Genomic DNA, 14,562 nt, shown 5'->3' on the forward strand with positions numbered 1-14,562 from the left:
ATCCAAATTGGAAAAGAAGAAGTAAAATTGTCATTATATGTGAATGACATACTATATATAGAAAACCTGAAAAGTACCATTAAAAAAAAAAAAAACACCTCTAGAGCTAATAAAATAATTTGGCAAGGTAGCAGGACACAAGATTAACATACACAAATCAGTTGAATTTCTTTACACTAACAATGAATCAAGAGTAAAGGAAAGAAACAATCCCTTTTAAAATTACATCCAAAACAATAAAATACTTAGGAATAAATCTGACAAAGGAGATGAAAGACGTACAGGTGGAGAACAACAAAACTTTGATTAAGGAAATTAAAGAAGACTTAAAAAATGGAAAGATAACCCATGCTCCTGGGTTGGAAGAATCAATATCATTAAAATGGTCATTCTGCCCCAGGCAATCTACAGATTTAATGCAATCCCTATCAAATTACCCAGGACAGTTTTTACCAAACTGGAACAATAATCTTAAAATTTATATGGAATCAAACGGAATTTCAGGGCTGGGGAAGGTGGAAGAATTGGGGGGGGATCTTGATTCGGGTGGTAGCGGCTGAGGAACGCAGCAAGAGCTAAGGGTGTAGTTAGGGAACTGGAACCAGCTTAACTCCTTTCTGCCCATTTATCTTTGTATTAAGCCCCTTTGACACCTTCTTCTTAGTGCTCAAGTTCCAAGGATGGTTTAGGAGGGAAGAACCTGGCAGGATCCCTACTTTGCCCCCTTTCCCTTTTTTTTTTTTTTTTTTTTTTGACTTTCTATTTCTGCCTCCTTTGCATCTTCCTGTGTCTTCTCCATTCCATATAACTCTACTCACTGCCCCCCACAGCACCCCGTTCTTTTCCTCAGAATCTCCTCTCCCCTTCTCTAGCTCGATTTCTTCTGCCTCACAGCTGACCACCACCGGCCTGCTCTCCTGAGTGAAGTCATGAAGGTGGTGAACCTGAAGCAAGCCATTTTGCAAGCTTGGAAGGAGCAATGGAGTGACTACCAGTGGGCAATCAACATGAAGACATTTTTTCCCAAAGGAGCCACCTGGGACATTCTCAACCTGGCAGAAGCACTGCTGGAGCAGGCCATGATTGGACCTTCCCCCAAACCTCTCATCCTGTCCTACCTGAAGTATGCCATCAGTTCCCAGATGGTGTCCTGCTCCTCTGTCCTCACAGCTATCAGGAAGTTTGATGACTTTTCCCGGGACCTGTGTGTCCAGGCCTTGCTGGACATCATGGACATGTTTTGTGACCGACTGAGCTGTCACAACAAAGCAGAGGAGTGCATTGGGCTGTGCCAGGCCCTTCTCAGCGCCCTCTACTGGCTGCTGCACCGCACCGCAGCCTCTGCTGAGCGGCTCCGGGACGGGCTGGAGGCTGGCACTCCTGCTGCAGCTGCCAAGAAGCAGCTTGCCATGTGCCTTCAGCGCCTGGAGAAGACCGTCAGCAGCACCAAGAACCGGGCCCTGCTCTACATGGCCAAACTAGAGGAGGCTTCCTCCTGGACTGCCATTGAGCACTGCCTCTTGAAGCCTGGGGATATCCTGGCTGGTCTCAGCAGCCCCCAGCTCCGGAGCCAAGCCAAGCAGTGCAGCACGCTTATCAGGAGCATCCCCACCATGCTGTCCGTGCCCTCGGAGCAGCTGCACAAGACTGGCTTCCCCACCGTCCATGCTGTGGTCCTGCTTGAGGGCACCAAGAATCTGACAGGTGAGAGACAGCCAGCCACTGGTGAAGAGCAGCATATGCCCACCCCACCTTGTGCCCTGGAGCCCTGGAAAGCTCGCTTCGTGGGTATCATCGAGTCCCCTGAGGGTACTGGAGAGCTCAAGTGGACAGTTTTCCCCTTCCTTAAGCTTCCACAGGTTTTGGTGAAGTTGAAGAAATACTCTCATGGGGACAAGGACTTTACTGAGGATGTCAGTTCTGCTTTTGAGTTCCTGCTGAAGCTCACCCCCTTGCTGGACAAGGCTGACCAGCGCTGCCGCTGTGACTGTACAAGCTTCCTGCCCCAGGAATGCAGCAAGCAGGGGCTTCTGTCTGAAACTAGTATGAACATCATAATGGCCAAGCGCAAAGCAGACCGGGAGCATGCACCGTGGCTGAAATCAGATGAAAATGCCAACCTCCAGCCCAACCCTGGGCTGATCCTCTGTGCAGAGCCCACAGTCACCAACATCCTCAGAACAATGGACGCAGCCACTCTGAGACCCTGGAGGGGCTGCTGGGGGTCCTGGGCCACATGCTGTCAGCAAAGAGCCTGAACTTGTTGCTGGCTGCAGCCATCGCCACAGGGAAGTTTAACTCCTTTGCCTGGAAATTCATCAATTTGAATGAATTCACTACACACAGCAGTGAAGAAAGCACCAAGGAGGCCTCGGTATGAGCCTTGCTCTTTGACATCTCCTTCCTCATGTGGTGCCATGTGGCCCAGACCTCTGGCTCAGAGGTCATCCTGTCCGAGTCAAGCACAGGAACAGAGGTGTTCTTTGAGACATGGTTGCAGGTGTGCATGCACGAGGAGGGCAAAATCCTGAACCCTGACCACCCCTACCTCCGGCCAGACTCCACCAAAGTGGAGTCCCTTGTAGTTCTGCTCAGCAACTCCTCAGAGATGAAGCTGGTGCAGATGAAGTGGCACAAAGCCTGCCTCAGCATTTCAGTGGCCATCTTGGAAATCCTTAACACCTGGGAGAATGGGGTTCTGGCCTTCGAGTCCATCCAGAAAATCACCTATAATATCAAAGGGAAGGTTTGCAATGTGGCAGTGTGTGCCGTGGCTTGGCTGGTGACCTGTGTGTGGATGCTGGAGCTGGATGAGCGTGAGAAGTCACTGCAGATGATCCGCCTGCTGGCAGGGCTGCTGTACAGCAAGAACACACTGCAATTCTACAATGAGAGGGTGGTGATCATGAGCTCCATCCTGGAGCACATGTGTGCTGATGCACTGCAGCAGACAGCCACGCAGATCAAGTTCCCATCCACGGGCGGGGACACCATGCCCTACTGGAAACTGCTGCCCCAAAGTGACATCAAGAAGGTGCTGATGGACGTTATTTGCCAAGGTGCTGGAGAGCAGATGGGTGGACAGCCGCTCCAGCCACATCTTTGACGCCCTATTGCACATGGGAGGCGTCTACTGGTTCTGCAACAACCTGATTAGGGAACTACTGAAGCAGATGCAGAAGGAGCACCTGCTGCGGGTGGTGGAGCTGCCCTACACCATCTTCTGTCTGGACATGTGGCAGGGGACCCTGGTCCTGCTGGGCCACATCCTGCCCAGTCTGCTCACTGACTCCTCCAAGTGGCACAGCCTCATGGACCCCCTGGCACCACTCTGGCCAAGCTGGCCATCTGGTGTGCCCTGAGTTCCTACTCCTCCCACAAGGGGCAGGTGTCCTCCCACTGAAAGAAGAGAAACTGTGAGGACATCGAAGATTACATCAGCCTCTTCCCACTGGACAACATGCAGCCCTCAAAGCTGATGTGACTGCTGAACTCCAATGAGGAAGATGCAAGTATCCTCTCGAGTCTCACCAACCGATCCATGAGCAGCTCCCTGTCAGCCTCCCAGCTCCACAAATTTAACATGAGACCCGCTGAACTGAGTGCTGGCCAACCTGTTCCTGCTTATCTCCTCCATCCTGGGGTTGCAGCCCACACATGCAATCTGTTCAGTGGTTCATGGAGCAGTGCATGGACTGCCTGGAGCAGGGCAGCCAGGGCACTATCCTGCAGTTCATGCCCTTCACCACTGTATCAGAACTAGTGAAGGTGTCAGCCATGTCCAGCCTCAATGTGGTTCTGGCCATCACAGACCTCAGACTGCCCCTGAGCTACCAGGTTGCTGCCAAGGCCATTGCTGCCTTCTGAGGGGCTTGGATTGGCCACCAGGGCTGGCAGGAGAGGGTCCAAGCCCCAGGCACCTCAGAAGGGAACCGTGAGGAGAGTTGAGACATCATTGCTTATAGCCACATGACATAACAGCCCTCGGTCAGTCGGTTTCCAGATCTTTCCCCTGCTCTTGACCTCTAAGAAGGCTCCCAGTCTCTTGTAATTTCCTCTCTCCACTGCCAGCACCTGGCTCCTTAGCTCAGGGCAGCCTTCTTGTTTTGCACCCGTACCACCACTCCTCCCCTCCCACAGGTAGCTTTACCTCTGAGGGACTGCACAGGTGCAGGGTCTGTGTGTATACATGTATATGTGTATATGTGTATATTTATATGGAATCACAAAAGGCTCAGAATTGCCAAAGTAATATTGAAAAAGAATGAAGCTGGAGGAATAACCCTCCCAGATCAGACAATATTACAGAGCTAAAGGCATCAAAATAGCATGATATTGACATAAAAACAGACATATAGATCAATGGAACAGAATAGACAGCCCAGAAGTTAATCCACAGACCTACGGTCAATTAATGTTTGACAAAGGAGACAAGAATATACAATGTAGAACACAGTCTCTTCAGCAAGTGATATTGAGTAAACTGGACAGCAGCATGTAAATCAATGAAGATAGAACACTCCCTTCACCCCACATACAAAAATAAACTCAAAATGGCTTAAAGACTTAAATATAAGACAAGACATGATAAATCTCCTAGAAGAAAATATAGGCAAAAGATCCTCTGACATAAATCTTAGCAACGTTCTCTTAGGGCAGTCTACCCAGACAATGGAAATAAAAGCAAAAGTAAACAAATGGGATCTAATTAAACTCATAAGCATTTGCACAGCAAAGGAAATGATAAGCAAAATGTAACAACAACTTATGGAATGTGAGAAAATGTATGCAAATGATGTGACTGACAAAGGCTTAATTTCCAGAGTATATAAACAGCACATATAATTTAATAACAACAACAAAACAACCCTATCCAAAAATGGGCAGAGCACCTAAACAAGCAATTCTCCAATGAAGACATACAAATGGCCAGTAGGTATAAGAAAAAAATGCTAAATATCACTAATTTTAAGAGAAATGAAAATCAAAACTGCAGTGACATATCACCTCACACCAGTCAGAATGGCCACCATTCAAAAGTTCATGAATGATAAATCCTGGAGAGGGCGTGGAGAAAACAGAAGCCTCCTACACTGCTGGTGGGAATGCAGTTTGGTGTAGCCATTATTGAAAACTGGAAATTCCTCAAAAAACTAAAAATAGACTTACCCTATGATCCAGCAATCCCACTTCTGGGTATATATCCGGAGGGAACTCTAATGTGGAAAGATACCTGCACCCCAATGTTTACAGCACCACTATATACAATAGCCAAGACCTGGGAGCAACATAAATGTAGAAACATTTGACTGGATAAACAAATTGTGGTATATTTACACAATGGAATACTGCTCTGCTGTGAAAAAGAATAAAATAATGTCATTTGCAGCAACATGGATGGACCTATAGATCATCATTTTAGGTGAAGTAAGCCAAGAAAAGAAAGAAAAATACCATATATTACACATATGTGGAATCTTAAAAAAAAGAAAGGACACTATGAACTCATCTACAAAACAGAAACAGACTCACAGACTTAGTAAACAATCTTAGGGTTACCAGGGAAAGGGGTGGGAGAGATAAATTTGGGAGTTTGAGATTTATGAATGTTAGTCACTATATATACAGACAGATTTTTTTAAAATGTTTCTTCTGTATAGCACAGAGACCTATGCTTAATATCTTGTAATAACATATTAATGGAAAATTTGCTACAGCTACCACCTGACATAGAAGAGGAGAGTTAGTTATCCTGGGCTAGAACCCATCCCTTCACAAGTCCTTGTCCACCACCCTGAGAGCACTGAGTCCTCCTCCCAGGAACAGGCTGACATGAAGACACATTTCCAGTGAACCTGGGTCAGCAGAGGCCGCCCCCAGGACAGGCCACAGGGGAGATGGGAGCAAGTCCACCTTCTCCCCCAGGGCAACCCCCCTCACCTGGCCACCACTGACCCCTGACAGCACCGTGCCCACCTCCCAGGAGCCAACTCACCTGGAAACAAGTGTCCCAGGAACGTGGAGCAGCAGTGGGGAGAGAGGAGCTGCCCCTGATAAACTGGTATATTTGTACCTATCTCCTCTGCAATATGGCCTGGGGGTGGTCTCTGCTGCCCCAGCTTTGCTGGAGGCACCTCCTCATGTCAGCCTGCTCCTGGAGGCAGGCGGGGTGTGGTCAGTGGGCAGTGGTGGTGGGTTAGGAGAGCTGCCCTGTGCGAACCTATGGATCTGCTTCAATCTTCCCCACGTCCGGTCTGGGGGCAGCCTCTGCTGCCCCAGCTTCCTGGGATGCCCGTCTCTTGATCTGCCTGCTCCTGGGAGGCAGGCGCGGTGCATTCTGGGGGTGGCAGCAGTGGTAAAGGGGGGAATGGGGCTGCCCTGTGCGAGTACGGGGATTCGTTCCCACTTCCCGCTGTCACTGCTGCTGCCTCCCCCACATCGATTGCACCATGCCTGCCTCCCAGCAGCAGACTGACCTGTAACCTGTATCCCGCCAACCTGGGGCAAGCTGTGGGGGAGATGGGAGCAAGATGACCAGAGCGGTACATCCGGGGCAGGCCCCCTACAACTGCCTCCATCGCCACCCCCCAAACCCGACCTCACTGCACAGGCCTCCTGGGAGCAAGCTAACCAGGAGACATGCATCCGGGGAACCTGGGGAAGCAGATGCTGCCTCCAAGCCAGGTCTCAGGGGAGATGGAAACAAATCCAGGGGCTCACACCAGGAAGCCCCCCTCCCAACGTGGCCACCTTAGCCCCCTGACCTCACTGTGGGCAAGGCTTCCCAGGAGCTGGCCCACCTGGGGATGTGCCTCCAGCGAACCTGCACAGCAGAGGCTGCCCCCAGGCCAGGCCACGGGGAAGGTGGGAACAAATCCACCGGCTCTCACAGGGCAGCTCCCCTTATCCCACCTTCACGGCTGTCACACCTGCCATTGTCCCTGCTGCTCCCTGACTGGACCGCACAGGCCTCTAGGGTGCAGTCTAACCTAAAGACAAATGTGAGGCAGCACAGGCCACCCCCAGGCCAGGCAGTGGGGGAGATGGGAGAAAGTGACTGGCTCCCAAGGGGCAGCCCCCCTCCCCTCACCACTACCTCCAATGCTACTGCCTCTGCCATCTTCCCAGCCCCCTGGCCACGCTGCACCCACGGTCTTACTAAAGTGGGTATAGAGGGAACATGTCTCAACATAATAAAAGCTATGAAAAACCTACAGTCACCACAATACCATACCAAGAGAGCCGAAAGCCTTTCTGCTAAAATCTGGAACAAGACAAGGATACTCACTCATGTGTGTAATCTTACAAAAAAACAAACAAACAAAAAAAGACACTATGACCTCATCTACAAAACAGACTTACAGACTTAGTAAACAATCTTACGGTTACCAGGGAGAGGAGGTGGGAAAAGATAAATTTGGGAGTTTGAGATTTACAAATGTTAGTCACTGAATACAAAAATAGATTTTTTTTTAAAAAAAGTCTCTTCTGTATAGCACAGAGACCTATGCTTAGTATCTTGTAATAACCTATAATGGAAAAGCAGCTACAGCTGCTACAGCCACTACCAAAAGAAACAAGGATAGGAGAGTGAGTTACCCTGGGCTAGAGCTCAGCTCCTCCTAAAGTCCTTGCCTGCTGCTGATGCTGCCCCCTGACCACACTGCACCCTCCTCCCAGGAGCAGGCTGACATGAAGACATGCGACCAGTGAACCTGGGGCAGCAGAGGCCACCCCCAGGACAAACCACAGGGGAGGTGGAAGCAAGTCCACCTGCTCCCCAGGGGCAGCCATGCTCCCACCACCACCACAGCCACCTTCCCAGCTGCTGCTGCTGCTGCCGCCCCCTAACAGTGCTGCACCCGCCTCCCAGGAGCCAACTCAACTGGAAGCAAGTGTCCCACGAACCTGGGGCAGCAGTGGGGAATTGGTCTATTTTCCCCCATCTCCCCTGCATCATGGCCTGGGGGCAACTCCTGCTGCTCCAGCTTTGATGGAGGAACCTCGCCAGGTCAGCCTGCTCCTGGGAGGTGGCCACAGTGTGGTCAGGGAAATGGCGGCAGTGGGTTAGGGGGGCTGCCATGCGAGCCTTTGGATTTGCTTCAATCTCCCCAGCAGCCTATCTCGGGGGCAGCCTCTGCTGCCCCAGATTTGCGGGATGCACGTCTTGGGAACTGCCTGCTCCTGGGAGGCAGAAGCGGTGCAGTCAAGGTGCGGAGGCTGCAGAAGGGATGACAACGACAGCTGCAGGGGAGGGGGACATGATCCAGAGAACCAGTCGACTTGCTCCAATCTTCCCCACAGCCTGGCCTGGGGGTGGCCTCTTTTGCCTCAGCTTCCTTGAAGGCAGGTCTCCCTGTCAGCCTGCTACCCGGAACCAGGAGCGGTGCGGTCAGGGGGCAGCTGCAACGAGTGTAGGAGGGATGACTCTGCGACCCTGTCCATTTGCTCCCATCTCCCTGCGGCCTGGCCTGGGGGCGGCTTGTGCTGCCCCAGGTTCAGGGGAATCAGGCTACATGACAGTCGGCTCCTAGGAGGCCGGGCGGTGAGGTCAGGGGGCAGCAGTTTTTGTAGAGGCCGAGGGAGGGGGGGGCCCTGGGAGAGCCGGTCCACTTGCTCCCATCTCCCCCGCTGCCTGGCTTTGGGGCGGCCTCTGCTGCCCCAGCTTCACGGAATGCACTTCTCCCTGTCAGCCTGCTCTTGGGAGGCTGGTGCAGCGCGGTCAGGGGGTGGTAGCTGCGGTGTCATGACTGGGGCTGACCCCGTGCAAGCCTGGGGATCTGCTCCCATTTCCCGCTGCAGCCGCCCCCGCACACTGACTGCACCGCACCCGCCTCCCAGGAGCAGGATGACCTGTAACCTGCGTCCTGAGAACCTAGGACAGCAGAGGCTAGCACCAGGCCAGGCTGCAGGAGAGATGGGAGCAACGAGACTGGAGCATCTTGGGCAGGCCCCCTACCCCCGCCGTCAACGCCGCAGCCATCCCCAGACCCCTGACAGCACAGCACAGGCCTCCCGAGAGCAAGGTAACCCTAAGACGTGCATCAGGAGAACCTGGGTAAGCAAATGCCACCCCCAGGCCAGGCCTCGGGAGAGATGTGAGCACATCCAGGGGCTCACACCTGGCAGTCCCCCTCCCACTGCGGGCGCCTCTGCCCCCGCCCCCTGACCACAGAGCGCAAGGCTCCTGGGAGCTGGCTGACCTGGGGCTGTGCCTCCAGCAAACCTGGGGCAACAGAGGCTGCCCCCAGGCCAGGGCACAGGGAATTGGGAGCAAATCTCCCAGCTTGCAAATGGCAGCACCCTGCTATTCCCGCCTTGAAAGCTGCCACAGATTTCATCATTCCCACTGCTCCCTGTCTGGACCACACAGGCCTCCAGGGAGCAGTCTGACCTAAAGAGGAACCCGGAGCAGCAGAGGCCGCCCCCAGGCCAGGCAACAGGGGACATGTGAGCAAGTAACTGGCTCCCAAGGGATAGCCCCTATCCCCTCGCTGCCACCACCAAGGCCACGGCCTCTGCCATCTTCCCAGCCCCCTCGCCCCACTGCGCCCATGGTCTTACTAAAGTGAGTATACAGGAAACATATCTCAACATTATGAAAGCTATTCATGACAAACCTACAGTCATCATAATACCCTACCAAGGGAGCTGAAAGCTTTTCTGCTAAAATCTGGAACCAGACAAGGGTGCCCACTCTCATCACTTCTATTCAATATAGTATTGGAAGTCCTAGCCATAGCAATTAGATAACAAAAAGAAATAAAAGGGATCCAAATTGGAAAAGAAGAGATAAAATATCATTATATGCAGATGACATGATGCTATACATAGAAAACCCTAAAAGCTCCACACAAAAACTACTAGAGCTAATAAAAGAAATCAGCAAGGTGGCAGGATACAACAGCAACATACAGAAATTAGTGGCATTTCTTTACACGAAAGTAATAATCCCTTTTAAAACTGCGAGCAAAAACTAAATCTGACCCAGGAAGTTAAAGTCTTACACGCGGAGACGTACAAAACACTGACTAAAGAAATTAAAGAGGACTTAAAGAAATGGAAAGATATCCCATGTTCTTGCATTGGAAGAGTTAATATTGTTAAAATTGCCATACTGCCCAAAACAATCTACAGATTTAATGTGAACCCTATCATATCACATTTTTACAAAACTACAACAAATCAACCTAAAATTTATATGGAATCACAAAAGACACATAATTACCAAAGCATTACTTTGGAAAGAGATTGAAATTGGAGGAATAACCCTCTCAGACTTCAGACAGTACTACAGAGCTACAGTCATCCATGGTATGGGTATAAAAACAGATGTATGGATCAATGGACCAGAAACAGAGCCCAGAAATAAACCTACACACTTTTGGTCAATTAATCTCTGCCAAAGGAGGCAAGAACATACAATGGAGTAAAGATACTCTCTTCAGCAAATTGTATAGGGAAAATTGGACAGCTGTATGTAAATCAATGAAGTTAGACTACTCCCTCACCCCATACACAAAAATAAATTCAAAATGGCTTAAAGACTTAAACATAAGACAAGACACTATTAACCTCTTAGAAGAAAACATAGGCAAAACATTATCTGACATACATCTCAGCACTGTTCTCCTAGGGCAGTCTACACAAGCAATAGAAATAAAAGCAAAAAACAAACAGATGGGGACCTAACTAAACTTACAAGCTTTTGCACAGCAAAGGAAACCATAAGCAAAGGAAAAAACAACCTCTGAAATGGGAGAAAATATTTGTTATACAACAGAATAACCAAAAAAAAAAAAAAAAAAAGCAACCCAATCCAAAAATGGGCAGAAAATCTAAACAAGCATTTCTTCAATGAAGACATGCAAATGGCCAATAGGCACATTAAAAAATAATCAATATCACTAATTATCAGAGAAATGCAAATCAAAACTACAATGAGGTATCACCTCACACCAGTCAGAATCACCATCATTCAAATGTCCACAACGGAGAAATGCTGCAGATTGTGTGGAGAAAAGGAAACCCTCCTATACTGTTGGTGGGAATGTAGTTTGGTGAAGCCGTTGTGGAAATCAGTAGGGAGACTTCTCAAAAGACTAAAACTAGACTTGCCAAAAGCTTTTGATCTCGGGGCAGGCCGACCAAGCTCCCAAAGGCCCAGGTATCGCCCGTTACTCTGAACTGGAGGGTCCAGGGTGGCCTCCACTCGCCAGGCAGGTCCACTTACGCAGGATGGCCATGGTCTGAGGACCAGCCGGAGGTGCTCCGGGGTCTGTCCGGCGCCCTCTCACCTCCCATGGTTGCATCTGTTTTCCCAAATCCGTGTGTGAGTGGCAGTGAAGACACGGGGTTCAGGGACTACTAATGTGGGGGGAGGGAGCATCATGAACCAGGTCTGTGCGTCCTGCCCCGCCGCAGGGTACTAACTCGACGCCTCTCCCGGGCCTCACCTACACTCCCCTACCTGTGCGCTTCCCCAACCTTGCAGCCCAGGCCTCACCTGCTGGGTCTCTGACCTGCACGCCCCCATCACCGCCCCCTTACCTGCCCAGCGGCCATAACAGAGGTGACGGCAAGCGACGGCCCAGACCCCAGGCAGTGCTCCTCCTCGAGGAGCTGGTCCAGGAATAGCCGGCTCCCGCCAGCGTCCACACGCCCTGGGCGAGTTCCAGCTTCAGCCCGTCTGTGCGTCCGCACGTGAGCGCCCCTCCCCTTCCCGCCCGCGGCGCGGACGCTCGGGCGGGCGATGGGGCAGCCCCACCTCGCCCACCCACTGCCGGCCTAGGCTGGCTGGATCCCCGTCCCCAAAACAGCCACACCCCGGCACCGTCTGGTCCCTGTGCTCAACTAGATCCACCAACAACCCCAAGCCAGGCCACACGCCTCAACCCCACTACCCCTGCTTGCCTCCCCCCCACCGTCACTGCCCCCTCAATGCTTAATTGTGTATTTTTATACTCATAAACTTCTTAGCCAGTGGCCTTCACATTGGAGCACATCTCGGGGTACACAGAGACTGCGCAGGGCACGTGGGTACAGGTAACATGGGAGACAGGATTTCCAGATCCCCATTTCCCACGTGTGTTCCTCCTCAAAGCAGACCCATGACGTGAGGCTGTCCTGTCTGCTAGCCTTTCATGGGAGCTTTTTTCACACTCGAATAAAAGCACCATCAAATCATCTTAATCATCTGCACAGCTCTGTCCCCACAATGTAAGGATAATGATCCAATTTGAAATATGGATGTTGATATGGTGTAGTTAGTAAGTCTGATGAGCAGTAAATACTTTTGCAGATTAGGTGATTTCCATTTTTGTGCTTTTAGCAAAACTGAAGGGGGACCTAATGACATAGTTATCTGAATTTATAATAAGAGTAGTAATGTATATTATCATTATATATTAATTATTTTTAAAATCACATAGATATCACCAAAATAAAAAGGTATAATAGTAATAGTTTATTACTTTATAAATAATACTTTATTATTGTTGTTTTTTTGATGATAGGTCACTATGTGATTTTTTTCATCTGTCTTGGATGGGATATAGAAGAATTCTGTTACATTGCTATAAAATATCTCATTCTTGCCCTCTCTAGTTTTTATAAAAATCAGCTTTCTTAGCACCTATGTCTTTAAAAAGGAACACTGAAATACAATTTGATGTTGAACTACATCATTCCAGAAAAGTAAAATAGTCATCCTGTGTGTGAACTAATTCTTAAAAAGTCTTGCCTATATATTCAGATGCATTTCAAATAAAATTTTACTTTCATGTTTAGTAAATTAACAAATTCATAATATATTTCATGTTTTGATCTATGAAATGAAACTCAATCTAAGAAATTAATTAATATAGGATTGTAGTACTTAAAATTTAAAAATAAATTTAAGCACAAATTTTTGTTGTAGAAACCTACATGAAGATATAATATTAATATATGAGTAAAGATATTTGGGACAAATGGAATGAATGTATGGTTTGAAGGTTAAAATGAACAGTATGTAATCTCTGACTATTAAAAACATGCTCACTGATTTTCTTTAATGAATGATGGTGAGTTCAAATCACTATCACCTAAGATCCTTTCAGTCAGAAAAGGAGAAATATGATTAAGTAATTGATAGTGAAATATGCTGAACATTATACCTTAAGCTTATATTCAACAATTTTAGGTATCAATTAAAAATATGCTAGTGAATATTGCTGTTTAAAAATTATCTTAGCTGTTAAGCAAGCAAGGATGTTTGAAAATCACTGGCTTGGGGACTGCAGGGTTTTTTATTTGGATGTTTTATAATCACTTCTGGAAAAAGATATGTAGATGTGCTTCTTGATGTGCAAATTTGAATTTCATCTCTGTTTTGAGAGAAGGGATCCAGTAAGTACAGCAGTGAGAACAGCCATAAAAGCCTGGGAGAAATAAGTGCCGCTGCTGCAATGGCACGTGCGCCGGGGCTGGAGGCCTCAAAAGCAGTGACTGCAGAGCACGGTGTTTACATTAAGTCTTTAATGATACAGTCAGGGGCATAAGTATCCACTTTTATCAAATAACTATAATTTATGGAAACTATCATGACTATTTTATTAAACTGGGGAAAACTGAATATTATTTTATATATTATTCAGAATTTAAACAATAATAACCACAAATATTTGCTAAAGACATGTTTAAGTACATAATTATATGCAGTTTGACTTGCATGGATTTAGGGAATGTTATTACCAAATATTTGCTCTTCACAATGTGGTGAAATCACACAGCCCGCGTGCTTCCAAGGCGTCAGCATACCAAGCCCCAAGTTGTTAATTGATATCTTACTGGCACATACTTTCAGTTTTCTCATAGACATGTGAATAATTTAAATACTTCTTTCTTGTTTTAGGCAATTCAAACCAACCTACAGAGGTGACAGCACTGTATTTCTTTGAAGGACAACAACCGGGAGATGAATTTTCAAGCTGGAGACAGAATCACAGTTATATCATAAACAGACACATGTTTTGATTGGTGGGAAGGAAAGCTCTGAGGTCAAACCAGCATTTTTCCAGCCAACTCTGTTACCATGAATTAAAGTTCATATTATTTCCTTCTTTGAGAATTACAAGAAAACCATTTCTACACACACAGGACTTTCTATCCAGTTAAACAATGCTTAATACAAGTTCAAAAGCTCTTCTGTTTATTCCATAAACTTTTATCCTCTATGTAAAAGATTTTGTTTTTCTATATGTAATTTGTTACCTTACGTATCTTTAAATACTTTCCACAAATTTTATTACATATACTATTTAATATTTAATGTCTTCTAATTTATATGGTCACATTTCTTTTGTGTTCATTTTCAAAATTCCATTAACATTTTATTTGGCTTTGTACATGATGACTTTAATTTGGGAAGCTTAAGAATGGGGCATGAATTCTAACTGGGTATTAAGTAATACTCAGAGTTGTAGGTACTAGCTAGAATATTAATTCTTAAAATTATTTCTATACCTTCAAAAATTGCATATATATGTTTCATGTACATATATGTAACATGCTATTACAAAG

At 47.8% G+C, this 14,562-nt stretch overlaps 1 pseudogene; it reads left to right on the forward strand.

Moving 5' to 3' along the window:
- The first annotated feature begins 542 nt into the window (after positions 1-542).
- Positions 543-3,867, forward strand: LOC105078548 (mediator of RNA polymerase II transcription subunit 24 pseudogene; annotated as a pseudogene).
- The last annotated feature ends 10,695 nt before the right edge of the window (positions 3,868-14,562 follow it).

Source organism: Camelus bactrianus, chromosome 19 (genome assembly GCF_048773025.1).
Source record: "Camelus bactrianus isolate YW-2024 breed Bactrian camel chromosome 19, ASM4877302v1, whole genome shotgun sequence".
Lineage (NCBI taxonomy): Eukaryota > Metazoa > Chordata > Mammalia > Artiodactyla > Camelidae > Camelus > Camelus bactrianus.